Genomic DNA, 18,631 nt, shown 5'->3' with positions numbered 1-18,631 from the left:
AAGATAAGCTATTGCAGATCACATAAGTTGAATGAATGAATGTATATGGTTTAACGTCCCTCTCGAGAATATTTTACTCATCTGGAAACGTCACCATTGCCGGTGAATGGCTGAAAAATTTAGGTCTATGATCGGAACTTACGGCCACAGTGAAGGGAGTGATCTTTATCGTGTCACATCTGCTTTGACACGGGACCTCGGATTTTGCGGTCTCTTCTGAAAAACTGCCCCATTTAGTTGCCTTTTACGACAAGCAAGGAATACTGAGGACCCATTCCAACTTGGATCCCCAAGGAATGAAGGCCACAACAAAAGACGTTTTCTTCTGATGCAGAAACTTTTGAATTAATTCTGCTTCCTAAGAATATAAAAACAGGTTATCTAACAAGAGAACACAATTCGTGCCCATGTGAATTCCAACAGACTGTTGGAAGACCTGATCACCAAAGACAACGAAGATATTGTCAATGAAGAACTCCGGCATATTTTTTTTTATTTCAACTTCATAGTACTTATGCTGGGCTAAGAAAGTAATAGTTGAATGACTAGATAGGAAAATTTCCTTTTTCCATTTTGTTGAAGAAGCAACTGTCTATGATGTCAAAAATTCTACTCTTTAATCTATGATGAGGAATGGTCGTGTAAAGTGTTGAAAAGTCATACATTTTGATGTTGATTTGAGAAACGTTTTGCGATTTCGAATTTACTAAAATTTCTTTAGAATTTTTGAGAATCCACATTTAATTTGCACCACTTATGGCAAATGTTGTGGCACAGTAATTTTGATGTTTCTCTTTCACACCTCTTCATATTTTCGTGAGAAGCAAAGATAGGGGCTTGGTAGGGCATTTACTGGATCCAGCAATGTATCTTTGTTTCTAAGGTGTTTTGTAAAGTTCCGGAATCCAGTAGAGGTACGGTAACTCATAGTCATCCATCCCATTGACTTGGGTATTAAATGTGCCTAAAACTGAATCATAATTTGAAAAATTGCATCTTTTGAAAGTGCAGTTGGAGTATATGCCCGATTACTGAATGTAGAATTAATTCCTTCTTTGTTTAAAATACAGCTGGAACCAAATCATATTCATCATGTAACCTATCTAATTCTTTTATCATTACTTCTGGTTTGCCCAGGTCCTCATTTTCAATTATATCAACATCACCAGTAATGGCATGTCCAGCTGGACTATAGTTGAAAAAAGACGAAGAACAGGAACTAGGCACTGCAAAATTTGTAATTAAAACGTTTGGATGCAATAGTAGAAGTATATTTGTAGGAAATACATGGTGTAGATTTGAACTTGAAATATGTTGGACTTTTTATGACGAAGAATGTTGCTGATATTAAAGGTACACATTCCTTTGCGAGTAAATTTAAGGAACTAACAGCACGGTTCGAAAGGATTATCATTCATAAACCGCAGTGGTTTAAAGGGCATGTGATGGACAACATCCATAATCATAGAATTCTGGTGTTGAAAAATCCAAATATGGACTAGCTTTGACTTCTTCATATAACGTATTCAAAACTCTCAATGGAACAGAGTATAAATTTGTGCGAATATGACGTGGAACTAATTGTCTGTTGACGTAATGTGAAAGTGAATCAATCGTGATATCGTGTATACTTGGGTCTTTTATATGAACGATGTCAATTCCCGCGTTACGTCTTCGTGTATTTGGAGAGAGTTTCATCACGCAAGAGCTTGTTCTGGGTATAGTCAGTTTTTAAATCGAGGCAAGCTACTGACAAACAAGTTGATGGTACACGGGTTTCAACAGTCTCGGTTGAAGTCAGCATTTAGCAAATTCTATGGTCGTTATAACGATCTAGTTCGTCAATACAACTTATCATTAGGTCAAATGCTGTCCGACATGCTTCATACCAATTGTTAGACCGTTCTTGGCACACTGATTTTGACTACGAATAACTCCGTTTACCTGATCAGGGTATAAGGCTCACGGAGGGTGTGACCGGTCGACAGGGGATGTGCACTTGATCCCACCTCTGGTGTGTCCAGGGGTCCATGTTTGACCAACTCTCTATTTTGTATTGCTTTTAGGAGTTATGAGATTGATCACTGTTCGTTATCTTCACCTTTCTTTATACTTTGGGGTGTTGACTGAATCCGAAAGTAGATAATACAAAATTCTGTGTTTTCGTTTTGATATGGTCTCCATAAATATACTTCCAATAAAATGTGAAATATTTAAAGATAAGATGTAATCTCATAACTACAACAGTGTGTGCATTCAAATTGAATAACACGTGTAAAACTTAATATCGTAAACACTTGGTGTTTGTAGAAGACACTTTATTCAATATGGCGAGCATACAATATCTAGTGAAGGGCTGAAAGTAATAAACGACAGGTATTAACACTTCAGTAGAATACAATTACATAAAGTTAGGGCAGTAAATGCTTACTAAAAAAAACCCTGATTTATGACCATAAATGAATTCCATATTTTTTTTTTTAAATTTCAATTGATTTATTTTTTTTAAATACGATTATCATCTTCAGAAACGATTAGATATACACTAGACTAAACATGATTCTAATGCATAATGAAATATCTATACCCATCAACATGTACACGTGACCTGGCTGAGAACGAGTGACCGCTTTAAAACGTCACAGATACCAATCATTACAATAAATCTGCGCAATTAATCACCGATCGTCTGTACATAAATATTAAGAAACTTGCACAGTACTAGTGATGGGTAAAATAAAACAACAGTTTGCACGAGGCGTAAATAAGCATGTGGTTTCCACAGGTATCAGCATGGGACAGCTGCGCACTATAGACAGATCAACTTAGATTCTTAAAAAAAATGGAAATAACCCATTTTCGAAGTGATCTTGCATGTGTAAAATAATTTTAGGATACATGTAAAGTGTAACCGAGATTTTCATGAAAGCGTTTACATGCAACATGCAGGTATCACCATGATTCCTACACATAGCATATACAGTGAACCCCCGTTATAACGCCAACATTTGTACCTATGCAATTTTGGCATTATAACGGGGGTGGCATTATATCGGTGGAGGGGTGTGTGTGTGTGTGTGTGTACAGCTGTCATAAGATATCAAACAAATTTTGTCTACTACATCAATGTGCTATTAGATTTCGGTGTGTCCGCCATACTCAGATTTCAAAAACAATATTGCATATTTTAACTCAGATGATTATCGTTTACGTAACTTATTATCTGCTCCGAACTTTGATACCTGGAGACTAACGGCGGATAATTGGTTAAGCCTGCTCACTGAAATTTTCCTGCCTTGGATTGGCGATAATTAGTGGGGGTGATTATAACGGTAATTGACCAAATCGTACCTGTAAATAAGTTGGCGGATGGCAGTATGCGAGGGATGGCGTTATAACTGGGTTTTACATAAAGAGGAAAACGGGACTTGGCGGGGGTGGAATTATAACGGCGGGCAATATAGCGGGGCATTACTGTAGATGAAACGAAGATACGTGGTTCTACCAGTTGAAGAAATATCTTCTTGAACAATTGTAAAACCATTACATCTAATACCAGAAATTGCAAAAGTTATGGGTGAATGGTCAGAAAAAATATTAAATGTACCTGTAGAAAAATCAGATACTATCAAACAATACACTTCCTGTCAATAAGTAATCGATAGCACTGCATCCTCTAGAACAATAGAATATAAACTCACCAGCCAAATCACCGGGATGCCTACCATTAACAATCCACAGGTCTGAAGATCTGCACAAATCTAGCAACTTTCTACCGTATTTATTTACACTAGTATCAGAATTACATCGTTTATGAAGCTCTTTGCCATTTTCATAAACAAAAGGCAAATTTTGTTCAGGAACAATAAATTTTAAACAGTCATCACTTATAAAATCGTCGCTTTCGCCTGTCCTGGCATTTAAATCCCCTAAAACATATACAGAACCCATACCTTTATATCTACTGATTGAATCTTCTAGTAATTGGAAAATACAAGTATTAATATCGTAATGGTCGTAAAAAACACTGTGTTCAGGTGGTAAATAACATAAAGCAAAATATATATCTTTTGCCTCCATACCAGTTTTAACTCTACACCATATAATACTATCATGGATATTTTCGACAATGAAAATAATACTGCAGTTTCGTACCTGTCTATAAAAACATCTTAAACATATAAAACAAAGACAAAAAAATAACGGAGCTGTGTGTTCTCTTTACAACCATTAAAATAACATAAAAATCTTCAGCAAATTTTTTTTTAAAAAATGGAGATTGAACTGTTCTTTAAGTAATTAGCATATACGTATATATATAGTTGTTATATTAAGATTTACATGAAGAAATACCTATGGTCCTCCTGAAGTAAAACATAAAATGTCTACCTATAAACATATAATTAAAATATATATCAAAAACTGTCATATATAATAAAGTTAATACTGGTCCATTTATGAAAAACCAAACAAAAAATAGGTATCTATTGAAATGTCTGCTGATGAGGTGTACCACTTCCTGATCATGACTGAGACGATGTCACTTCCTGTTGTGATGAATTTACTTCTGGCTACTGCTTGAGGGACTGGTAAAACTCTGACAGGACTTTCCAGGCCTTGGGAGCCATGAATCCATCTAGAGGATCCTGCCCCTCCCTGGCAAGTTTTCTCATACGTGTTCCCGATATAAAGTCGAAGTCTTCCTTGCGCTCTGGGTTGTAGAAATCCATCTGTCGTAGTTTTGTGTTGTAAGCTGCCACTCTGAAGGGTACGATTTCTAAGTGTGTCAGTCCTGGCACCATGGTCAAGACCTGTACAGAAAAATCCTGGCGTTAATCATGTGGTATTTGTCCCTGCATCAAAGTAAAAGTTCCATACAAACTTGTGCATACAAAAAAGAGACACTTATAGGAACCACTTTATCTCGCACCATTTCTAAGCATTTTATTCTTTTAAATTGTCAAGAAGTTTCACATAAAATTAGGAACATAAAAGTTCATGGAATTTTCACTGCAATGATGTTTGGGAGAATGCATTTTGCTGGATAAAAAAATCTCACCTTGGCTCCGTGTGTGTGGTCGAATAAGTCTCGTGTACCGTCTGGATGTGGTATACCAGCAGGGTCACGACCCACAATGTAGAAATTAGCCCCTGTTGACATCCGAGCTTTACCATGCCATTGTACCTGAAATCAACAGGCTATATGATAAAACCCTCAATTCAAACTGCTGCTTTGTATGATCCAAGAAACACCAACTTTTTCGACTTTCAAACATATGTATGCAGTACAATTTGCTAATAGGAAGATGGAGTTGGATAGGACTGGATAGTTTAGTGGTTATAGCACTTAACTAGTAATACAGGGGTTCGAGATTCAATTCCCGAACCAATCACAAATTCCTCTCATGCATTTCCTCCTTTGACACTACACATTTTTTAAATATGTTTGTGTGTTTATAATCACTTTATTCCAAAGATCTCTCTTCATAATATTCAGGTTTTATATCATAGTATAGCTTAAAATAACAATCACCCAGGACTGGTAAACTTTTACTTCTGACCACTTTTGACAATGTATTCTCTAACCTTCAAAACACTAACACAGTTACTTCCCTAACCTCTCTTCTGACAGTTACTACTTTTAATTTTGCATTGTTCTCACCTCTGTTGGTCCTGCGTACATCATTGGAGAAGGAAAGATGGCTAACACTGTGGAATCTGGGTCTAGAACTTTCTCATCCAGGATTGCCTTGTGTTGTTTCATACGTGTAGGTAATGGCACATCATCATCCTTCGTCCACCCTCCTAAAACAGGCAATTAAATGCATATAGCCTAAAACAGACAATTAAATGTATAAATCCTAAAACAGACAATTAAATGTATAAATCCTAAAACAGACAATGAAATGCATATATCCTGAAACAGACAATTAAATGCATATAGCCTAAAACAGACAATTAAATGTATAAATCCTAAAACAGACAATTAAATGTATAAATCCTAAAACAGACAATGAAATGCATATATCCTGAAACAGACAATTAAATGCATATAGCCTAAAACAGACAATTAAATGTATAAATCCTAAAACAGACAATTAAATGTATAAATCCTAAAACAGACAATGAAATGCATATATCCTAAAACAGACAATGAAATGCATATATCCTGAAACAGACAATTAAATGCATATAGCCTAAAACAGACAATTAAATGTATAAATCCTAAAACAGGCAATTAAAAGTATATATTCTAAAACAGACAATTTAAAAATGAATTTGCATATTTATGCATTTACACATGTACATATACGAACATTTCCAATGTTTTTGCCTAACGAATGAAATGTTGATGTGAACAATGTGCATATGAATCTTGATAATATAGTACATGTCTATTTTAACAGTTGGAAATTCCGACAGAAATGAAAGTAGAATGTAAATATACGAAAAAAATTATTTCAGTTTAGAAAATACATGAAAGGGATCAACTGGCAACACTTTATGCTGGCATACTTTTCAGGAATCGTTAACATGCTCCATGAAGTATTCTAGTGTAACGTGTCACAGTTCATTTCCTCATGTGTACTGATATTTATTTTTTAAATAAACCATGGACAAAATTTGCTGATATATCAATATTCATATTGTAAAAAGGAGGAGGTGCAAACTGAGTAACACAGAATAGCTCTTTGGTCACTGGTTTGATTCACAACTTAACTATGCTGAAGCCATTAAATGTGTCAGTAACAGATGAATAGAAATACAACTTAACTCTGCTGAAGCCATTAAATGTGTCAGTAACAGATGATTAGAAATACAGACAGACAGGATAAAACCGATGAACCCCCAACAAGTTGTTCAAGGGAAGGAGTAAAAAAAAAAATAAAAAATGGTTATAACTATGTCAAAATTGAAAGAATCTGTCTAAGAATACATAGTATAAAGGCATAAAGTAAATGAACAGCCTCCGGGAAAATCTCCAAAGTGTGTCTACAGACGGATGGTCGTACTAGCAGGTGGACAGAGTGAAACCAATCCCCCCCCCCCCCCCCCCACTTCATTTGCAGGAGAAGGTATGAAAATAAATTTGGATACAGTATATCATCTGAATTAAAAACAAAAAACTGACTCCTGTCAGCATACCTAGAGGATACAGGAGTAATTGACTCTAGAGAATATACATGTAGGATTAATGGACTCCTGTCAGCATACCTAAGGATAAAGGAATAATTGACTCCTGAACACATACCTAGAGGATGCAGTAGTAATACTGGTTTGCTGTATCCTTTCTCTAACAGTTTGCGTTTGGTATCTGCCATCAATAGGGCATGACCATTGTGTATAGGATTGCGTAGCTGGAAGGCAAACACTGCATCAGCCTGAAAACCAGAGGCATGCACTCATTATTTCTGTAACTGATCCCTATCTGCATACATAAAACAAAGAAACTGCATTCATTTACCAGTACTTCCTATGACAGTCAAAATAGTACATACACCTAATTCTCTGAACTTGTTGCGGAGCTCCATTGGGGTAAGTCTGTATTCATCCAGGCCATCATTCCATTTTATTCTTTTTATCACAGACAGGTCTCCCCCTACTAGCCAGTCCCCACTCTCTTAGATCATCTTCAATAGAAAAGTTGCCACAATTCAATGTCTTGTAAGTTCTAATTCATATGACTCTGCTAAGTAATTTTTAATAAAAAAGAATATTTACATCTTTATAAACATTTTATTATTTGTTTTGGTTTTGTTTAAATTTCCAGCTATACACATGTTCTGTTTCGATATTTTCTTATTTATATTCTTAAGTTACTGCAAACTCAGATACTACACTAAATATCATTAAATACTACACACTGAGATATTATTAAATTCTATATATGGAGATATCATATAAATACTGCATTCAAATACATCATCAAATATTGCATACTGAGATATTAAATCAACAAGAGGCCTACAGGCCTTATCAATCACCTGAGTTAAAAGTATCACTAGTCCCAAGGGCTATGACATTTTTATTTTGCATATCTATGCTAAATTCTAATATTCAGCAGTAGTATAAACCAAGATGTGTTCTTCATACACAAATCCCCCCCCCCCTAAAGTACTACTGCTGATGGAAGATTTTACATGAGATACAACATACATGTATGTTATATTAACACTATATGACTGTTTTGGACCTGTCCTAGAGTTAGAACCCTGGGGTTGTGAAATTCACAATTTAGTAAAGGGTTCCTTCTAAAAACCTATTTAGTTTCAATTTAGCATCAATAGTAGTAAAGAACATGATATTTATGTTTTACACATAAATACTATATGCCAAGTTTGGCCCCACCCTGGAGTCAGAACCTCTACCCCGGGGATCATGAAATTTTGAAGTGTGGTAGCGGCCTTCCTGTTCTACACGACTAAGCAATTAATTTTTTTTTACCAGATGTGTGTGGTTGTACAGAAGAAGATTTTTGAAAATCGGTCAATTTTTGGCAGTTTTTGCCCTACCCCTAAGGGCCCAAGGGTACAGGAGTCCTGGAAATTACAATTTATGTCCCCCTTGTCCAAAAGATGCTTCATACCAAAGAAAAGAATTGGAATGGTAGTTATCAAGAAGAAGTTAAAAATTGTTTAGTATTCAACTCGCAAAGAATGGCAACGGATGTACATGTAGACTAACAGCAATAGTTCACCTGAGTGACTCGGGTGACCTTAAGACTGGTTTGCATACAGAGACATCACTACATACTGCATATTGAGATATCATACTGAGATATCATACTGACATTGCATACTGAGATATCATACTGACATTGCATACTGAGATATCATACTGATATTGCATACCGCGATATTATAATAAATATTGCATACCGAGATATCATACTGACATTGCATACCGAGATATCATACTGATATATCATACTGATATTGCATAGTGAGATATCATACTGACATTGCATACTGAGATATCATACTGACATTGCATACTGAGATATACTGATATTGCATACTGAGATATCATACTGATATTGCATACCGCGATATTATAATAAATATTGCATACCGAGATATCATACTGACATTGCATACCGAGATATCATACTGATATTGCATACTGATATATCATACTGATATATCATACTGAGATATCATACTGATATTGCATACTGAGATATCATACTGAGATATCATACTGATATTGCATACTGAGATATTATAATAAATATTGCATAGTGAGATATCATACTGATATTGCATACTGAGATATCATACCGATATTGCATACTGAGATATCATACTGATATTGCATACTGAGATATCATACTGATATTGCATACCGAGATATTATAATAAATATTGCACACCGATTTATCATTATTAAATACATTGAACTGATAAATCATGATACATGGTTATAATAAGGACCGAAATCAAGTATCACATACCCTAAACAAAGAGATGAATACTGTCAGAGATTTACAATGTTGTAATATCCTAATACAGTGAAACTCCATAACACGAGTCAACCTGGAAATCGATTTCAGAAATAGAATTTACGGTAGTAAAGGTATTGTAAATTAGAGACTTATGTGAACACTTTATCAATTACATGTAATTACCCCACAGCATTTCAACAGTATATCAAAGTGAAAAGCACCTGAATTGTTTAATTTTGTTTTACAGCTTGTATGCACTTACAAGTAATGAACAGTCTGCTTTATACATTATTCTCCTCAAATTAAAAAAATTACGAACACATTGCAGTGAAATCATTTCATGAATGATTCTTTAAATTGATTTCTTATGTAAAGTGTGGAATACATTATATGCTGCAAAAAATGCTTTTTTAAAGTGCAAGTATTAAAAGTCGACAGAAAATCGATAAGAATGACAGTGAACAGGATATACTTTGGAAAAGGGACATAAATTAATTCATCAGTAGTGGTGAATTTTTTGTAAACTGACCACCCCTCTAAACTGACCATATTTTACAGACCGACATCAAGCCAGTATTGAGGAGTTGCACTGTATTTCTATTTTGTCATTTTTTTAAATATAAGTTGCTGTGATCACTGTACCAAAGCTGTAAAATACCAAACACGTACCACTTACACAGACAAACAAGAAAAAGGATCAAAATTATTTTTCTATGCATTAGGAAATAAATAACGGAGGGTAGAATGTTCCACAATAAAAAAGTAAATTCTGTCAGCTGACCTTAACATATGGATGACCTCTGTGACTAGTGCCAAACTGCCGACAGCAGCGCTCCTCTTTATTATGGGGATAAAACTCGGGTTTGCGTATAATGGCGATACTCTTGTCTTCGTATTTCAGGGTGAAGGCAGCACATCCGTCCAGTCTCTCTTTATCCTCTGTACACACCGGCAACACGATCGGAATAGACTGATTGGTCACTCCACTTAAAGGTAAAGAAGACAGAGTAACATTACTGGACAAGTCACTGCCGGCTAACATATACCCCCCCCCCCCCCACTCAACCTAACAGTACAAGAGACATGTTCGGCTAACATATACCCCCCACTCTCACTTAACCTAACAGTACAAGAGACATGTCCAGCTAACATATACCCCCCACTCTCACTCAACCTAACAGTACAAGAGACATGTCCAGCTAACATATACCCCCCACTCTCACTCAACCTAACAGTACAAGAGACATGTCCCATCTTCTTGGAAACAAGCTTTTAGGATTCAGGTGATTGCATATAAAAATCATTGAATTACCAAATGAAATTGCAAATGAGTCATATAGGAGTAACGATATTCTTATTTCCTTTGTTTTACTGTCTGTCACGGCATGATTCATGTTTTCGTTATTTGTTTGATTTTCCTTGTATCGTAACATACCATCCAACAGACATCCGAAGTGTTGACACTGGAGATACTCCCTCTCCCTCATAAACCCGCTAAGGGGCGTGGCCCAACCCTCCGACAAAACCTGGGTCCACTCCAAGTCAATCTGAAGAAGACAGTCAGTGCATTTGTATCATACACATAAATCTTAAATGGACAGTGTTATACCAGCTGATGTTCTTGTTCATAACATGGAAAAACATACAGCTATGTACAGTTGTTTTGTATAAAATCTGTATCAGTTTGGTAACATTATTACAAAGATAATGATTACATTCATTATAAATAAATGAATGTTGAAGAAAATAATGATGTTGAACACTACTCACCTTATTGATGCTGAGAGCTGGTAATTGATCTGCCTCCACCTTCGTAATTTTGATACGATTCTCGGAGACAAACAACTCCCGTACATTGTGTATAGTCCCTGGTGGTACCACTTCCTACAAAAGGATTCACTTTTAAGATAGCTGCATTGTGATAAGGAAAATTCTTTTTACTGGAATGTCTTAAAAAATCCATTATTTTCTTGATTACAGTATGAATTTTTTTCTTACAAATTGTTCTATGTTGTTCTATGTTGTTGACTAATTGTTTTCTTAAAAGACTCAAACAATATATTCAGAAATGGTTGATGTATTTCCAATTGAAACCAAAAACACTGCATTCATAAAAAGATTTTTTTTGCCCCGCAATTCATTTGATTGTTTTTGTTGTAATGACATTATGAATGGCATCATTTCAATAGGAAACACAATAAAGTTGTGAATTTTGATCATTTTAAAAGTCAAACATTTTACATGTATTTGGACTTTAAGTAAAATTTCATCCTGATTTGAAGATTTTGAATGTTTGGGGCATAATCACCCCATTATTGCTTCAATTTCTTTGTAGCTCAGACCAACTGCAACCGTATGAACATGAACTCTGTTTTACCAGCTGGGAAGGTCTTGACAGAATTTGTACTCAATACTCACAACATCCACTAGGTGGGACAATGTTCTGAACACATTCATCTACGGTGTCCTTCCCTGCCTTCAGTAACACTTCTGGGTTGTTTGGGGACTCGTACACCTGATCTACTCCAGTAAAACCTACAACAAGAGACAAGCCCTGAATAGTGATCAGAGAGAGAGAGAGAGAGAGAGAGAGAGAGAGAGAGAGAGAGAGAGAGAGACAGAGAGAGAGAGAGAGACTACTAACAATAGCATGCCTTCAACAACACAATGTTTAGTGAATTACTGACCTCTGATTTCACCTGCCCTCGCCTTCTTGTATAGTCCCTCCACGTCTCGTTTCTCACAGATTTCAATGGGCGTGTCTACATGACACTCCACAAATTTAAGACCTGCTGCCTCATGGAGTTCTCGAACGTGTTCACGATCCTGTAACAAATAGTCAAACAATGAAAAATAAACCTATGCCCCAATACTATTTTTTTTTGTAAAATTTCCAATAGCAAAAAAGTTTGATATCAATTTAGATTAAATAATTAAGTCATTATTGAGTCTCTTGATATCGCTCACACAAACTCTTTTATTTCACAACTGTTTATCATTTGTGTAACTACTCCCATCATTTGTGTAACTACTCCCATCATTTGTGTAACTACTCCCATCATTTGTGTAACTACTCCCATCATTTGTGTAACTTCTCCCATTATCTGTGTAACTACTCATATCATTTGTGTAACACTCCCATCATCTGTGTAACTACTCCCATCATTTGTGTAACTACTCCCATCATTTGTGCAACTACTCCCATCATTTGTGTAACTACTCACATCTACTCCCATCATTTGTGTCACTGCTCCCATCATTTGTGTCACTACTCCCATCATTTGTGTAACTACTCATATCATTTGTGTAACTACTACTATCATTTGTGTAACACTCATATCATTTGTGTAACTACTCCCATCATTTGTGTAACTACTCCCATCATTTGTGTAACTATACTCCCATCATTTGTGTAACTACTCCCATCATTTGTGTAACTACTCCCATCTCCTGTGCAACTACTCCCATCATTTGTGTAATTACTCCCATCATTTGTTTAACTATAATCCCATCATTTGTTTAACTATAATCCCATCATTTGTGTAATTACTCCCATCATTTGTGTAACTACTCCCATCTACTGTGTAACTACTACCATCATTTGTGTAACTACTACTATCATTTGTGTAACTACTCCTATCATTTGTGTAACTACTCCTATCATTTGTGTAACTACTCCCATCATTTGTGTAACTACTCCCATCATCTGTGCAACTACTCCCATCATTTGTGTAATTACTCCCATCATTTGTGTAACTACTCCCATCATTTGTGTAACTACTCCCATCATTTGTTTAACTATAATCCCATCATTTGTTTAACTATAATCCCATCATTTGTGTAATTACTCCCATCATTTGTGTAACTACTCCCATCATTTGTGTAACTACTCCCATCTCCTGTGCAACTACTCCCATCATTTGTGTAATTACTCCCATCATTTGTGTAACTACTCCCATCATTTGTTTAACTATAATCCCATCATTTGTGTAATTACTCCCATCATTTGTGTAACTACTCCCATCATTTGTGTAACTACTCATATCATTTGTGTAACTACTACTATCATTTGTGTAACTACTCCCATCATTTGTGTAACTACTCCCATCATTTGTGTAACTATACTCCTATCATTTGCGTAACTACTCCCACCATTTGTGTAACTACTCCTATCATTTGTGATATGGACAGCTTTACTTCTAGCTTTGTGTTGAGCATGTTTATCCTTCATGTTTCATTATCACAACTTGAAAAGAAAATGTTTATATCTGATGAGTGTAAAAATTTACGGCTTCTGTCAAATGAGCTGAAAGTAAAAAACATTTTGTGATTCAAAAGAAAAGAACGGGTCATTGAAGAGATTATGTGGAAGCCGAAAGAACGACTTTTAAAAATCAATTCCCAGAAAAAGTTTAATGTTTAGTGCAAGACCAGGCTTTTGTAATCTGCCTTATTCTTCAGTTATTGTGCGAGACAATAGTGGATATTGGATATAAAGTTACCAATACAATTACAGGCCTTCTAACATTGATTCATGTTCCTAAACTCATCATGCTACACTATAAATGATAGGCAAAGTACTGCTCTAATCAATCCACTATATTCTATATCAAGCTCATCACCAAAAACAAAACACGACTCAGTAATTTGTTCATGGAAATAGGCACAACCCTTAAGAAATGGTTTTTAAAATCAGTAACTGCAAGCAGGTCTAAGCTCCTTATTTAGCATTCACAGAAAGATAACTTTTATACTAAAGTTCAATACAAAGTTACAATCACAAATTGTCAAAATTAACAAATCACTGTACAGTAAGCTCAGACTGGTAATGGGGGAATTAAAACACTGTACAGTTAGCTCAGGCTGCTAATGGGGAAATTAACAAATCATTGTACAATTAGCTCAGACTGGTAATGGGGGAATTAACGAATCACTGTACAATTAGCTCAGACTGGTAATGGGGGTATTAACAAATCACTGTACAATTAGCTCAGACTGGTAATGGGGGTATTAACAAATCACTGTACAATTAGCTCAGACTGGTAATGGGGGAATTAACGAATCACTGTACAGTTAGCGCAGACTGGTAATGGGGAAATTAACAAATCACTGTACAATTAGCTCAGACTGGTAATGGGGAATTAACAAATCACTATACAGTTAGCTCAGACTGGTAATGAGGGAATTAACAAATCACTGTACAATTAGCTCAGACTGGTAATGGGGAATTAACAATCACTATACAGTTAGCTCAGACTGGTGCAGAAGGGTACATGTATTTATGTACATTCATCATGAAAAACTTGGAAGTATTTTGTCACATTTGTGACATTATAATCAGGACACTTGTGACAATTGATCTTCCATTATTCAGACATGGCCATCTTCCATATACTGCAGATGCCTTATTATATACATCATGAGTAATCATATTCACAATCATTCAAGAGAAGCCTCTCTTGTGAAACAATATTTCTAGCTTTTATGTATTTTACATAACTACATTTTAAAAGTCCTTTTACATTCTAGAGAACTGATGTTGAAACAGTGATTCTTTAGAACTGAGTATACAATTCTACATGACCTTACACAGGCCACATTTAGCTGACTACTCATTATTAAAATCACTTAAGTGATTTTCCATCCAGATATGTCACTATGGTGCTCAACTGGCTTTTAATGCAAATTGTCTGTTGTGCATGATTATAACAGAACGATAATTGTATATTTCTTGTTGACATCAAGAAAAATTCATTATTAGCAAATTCAAAACTTATGATGCATTGTTTTATATAAACACTTCTAACAATCTTGAAATCTAATATTGCGTAATGAATCTAGAACATAATGAATTCTCCCTCTCAGTGCATAATTCTTCTTGTGTGAAGAGGGTACTTAAAAATAACACCAACTAATGCATACTACTGCCTCAATGAAATGTACTTATAAGTATAGTACTCTGACCTACCTTCTTAAAGGGGCTGATGAAGGCTGTGATACACACAATACCACCATCAGCAAACAGTTTGGCTACCTCCGAGATACGTCGGATATTTTCCTCACGGTCCACTGGTGTGAAGCCGAGGTTCTTATTAAGCCCGGTACGAATGTTGTCTCCATCCAAACTGTAAGCAGGGATGCCCTGACTGACCAAATATTCTTCCAAGGCAAAGGAAATGGTGGTCTTTCCAGCTCCTGACAGACCTGTCAGCCAAATGGTACAACCGCGGAACCCAACTTTGGCTCCCACCACTTTCCCTCGCTTGTCGCGGGTGACGTGGTGTTTCTGGAACGCCACATTTGTGGCTCTCTGTACTGCATGCGTCTGAAAAACAAAAGTACAAAATGCATAGCTTTATTACTCATATCCTGGATATCTAAAGCACCTTGAATTATCTTGAGATTTATGAAAGTGCAACTGGTGTAGATGGTTTGAGAAACAGTCAGATCAATCACTTATTAATTGTGTGTTAACAGCAATGCTGAAAATACTCCAACATGTGTGTAAGGTAGAAGCCATGGCTTGCCCTTTCAAAATAAACTCTTGGCTCTGTAGTACAAATCATCTGACATATATACCTGTGACCTGAGAATGAACTTTGAAACAAGAGGATTACCAGTCACATCACTAACCCGAGCAGTTGAATTTTCTCCATGTAAAATTTAAAAAAAAACCTGTGGTGGTCTCACACGGAATCTAGGTGTCCTGATTCTTGTTACCCTTTGGGTTCTCGAAAAGATGATTGAACAAATCTTGATTACATATGAAAGCTTCCTGTTAATTTTGTAATATTTAATTCAGTGATTTATGAGAAAAAAGATTTTCAAAACCACATATACTCTATTTCCGTAATTTTTAATTATCTCCCCTTGAAGAGGAACATGGCCAATAAATAAAACTTTGTGCCAAATTTGATTTAAATTGGTCTGCATGGTTATTGAGAAGAATACAAAAATGTGAAAAGCAATGATAATGAAGATTTTGATCCGACTTTCAGCCCATGTGAGCTGAAAAGGAAATCCGATGCCTTCCCATTCCTAACACAATATACAGCATGCCCTTTAGTATTGCACTGTACACGTGTATAAACTCTCATGTGAAGGGAGCCATACCAACATCGTCTGACAGGTGAGGAAACTTAATTTCTGTACATCAGGAATGTTTAACCTGCTCCGACAAAATAATCCTTTATAACAATGTCATACTCTATACATTAAAGCAAAGCAGAGTCATAACAGCAATATTAAATCAACGTGAACATTCTTTTAACTTCATTAGACACAACAGTATTGTTGATTTAAAAGATAAAATTCACACACTTACACTATTTGATGTTTTCTCCGACATGTCAGAAATACTTCACAGTGAATGAACTGCCACGCACACAACTCTACAATATACATATACACACTTTATAGATCGAGCTGCCATGTGAATGAAAACATTCAGGTCTGTAGCTCCTCACGACCTCTGACGCACGAGATTACACACAGTGATATTTACACTCAAAATATGTACCTACAGCATTGGTAAAGTGCAACACACTGTTTGCTTTTCACACTTCACTGAATCCCAATGATAGCTGAATATCGGTACATAGAATGGTAACGGGACGTTTCGACTCGGAAGACGTTTCAACCTAGGACGTTTCGACCCCATTTTGGGTCGAAGCGTCCCACTTATTTTTTTATATATAACTAAGACGTTTCGACCTCAAAGACATTTCGACCTTAGACGTTTCGACCCAATAAGATATTTTTTTTCCATAACTGAGACATTTCGACCCTAAAGTCGATTTTTTGTTTTAATTGATAATTGTGAAGTTTCTATCCTAAAGACTTAAAAACTTCCGGTTTTTGGTTATATTTATCAATTTTTGAAAAAAAAAATATCTATCTTATTGTAAGCATGGAGTTGACATACTTTTATTGTAATTCAATTAGCGTAATTCATTGCACAATTGTTGGTAAACAGACGGGTTTAATAAAAAAAAAAATGGGGGGGGGGGGGAGGGGGGATAAAATATAAGAAAAGAATTTGACTTTATATTACAATAAAAAAAAAAAGAAGAAAAAAGTAATAATAATAATAATACAAAATAAATAAATAAAAATACTACTTTCTTTAATTTGTATAAATTTCAATATATTCATTTATATAAAATTTATATATAATAAGAATATATTGTTTTGAAATTAAATACTTATATGTAACTCCTGAAACTAGACAAGTATGCTCAGTCGGCTTTGTGATATTTTTATTATGCTACTAACTTGTAGGCCTATATATTTTTCTACACTTATTTCTGGATTATATATATATATACATATATTCATTTCAAGTTCTTGTCCATATTTGAATTTTTTTATTCAATGTGAAGGAAAATTATTTTAATTGTTCATCTGTTTCTCATATGTTATGGTAATTAAATGAATGACCCAATTATTATATATTCATACTAACCATATAAGGGTATAATACCATTTAATTCGGGGGTGGGGGTGGGGGGGGGGGGGCTGACAATTTTTAAAGTTAGATTATTCATTTATTCTCATGCCGTTAAAGGGCAAATTCTTCATTTCCATGATGATCAGAGACAGATTACTTTTCTTTTTTTTTACCTTCAAAAAGGAAAATTACATAACTCAAAAACTCTTTATTTTGTGTGAAGGGGGGGGGGGGGGGTAAAATAGCACCAGACAGGGACAGATTACAGTTGAGGACAGATGATTTATTTTTATAATTTTTGAAGACACGTTATACATTTCTAAAATCTGCTTTTCTTTTGTAATATAAAGTCAAGTTCCTTTCTCATATTTGGTTGTTGTTTCTTTTTCTTATTTGTTTTTTTTTTTTTTAATTTATTCATTTATTTTTTGTAATTCAAAGTTAAAGGAAAATCTATTGTATAATTGCCTATTATATTACAATATTTCTTTTCAGACACTGATTTACAAATTAACGCCTATTTACTTTATTGATCCTTGATTTTATGCTACTCAAATATAGATTCCAAATACCGGAAGTTGTCGTCTGAAGTAGAGTTATCTTTTCTTGGCCTAAGAGTTCAAAACTGTGCAGCAAGCTTTTATTTACATGGGATTTTATGTGGATAAAAACTATTTACATTGGGAATATTTGGAATATTTGAGTCTGGATAAGTTCTAGGACATCATTTGCATTAG

At 35.1% G+C, this 18,631-nt stretch overlaps 1 pseudogene; it reads right to left on the bottom strand.

Moving 5' to 3' along the window:
* Positions 1–2,301: 2,301 nt before the first annotated feature.
* Positions 2,302–17,046, bottom strand: LOC130052427 (bifunctional 3'-phosphoadenosine 5'-phosphosulfate synthase-like; annotated as a pseudogene).
* Between the last annotated feature and the right edge of the window lie 1,585 nt (positions 17,047–18,631).

The sequence above is a fragment of the Ostrea edulis genome, chromosome 2 (assembly GCF_947568905.1).
Source record: "Ostrea edulis chromosome 2, xbOstEdul1.1, whole genome shotgun sequence".
NCBI lineage: Eukaryota > Metazoa > Mollusca > Bivalvia > Ostreida > Ostreidae > Ostrea > Ostrea edulis.
This window is presented reverse-complemented; position numbering and strand designations above follow the sequence as displayed.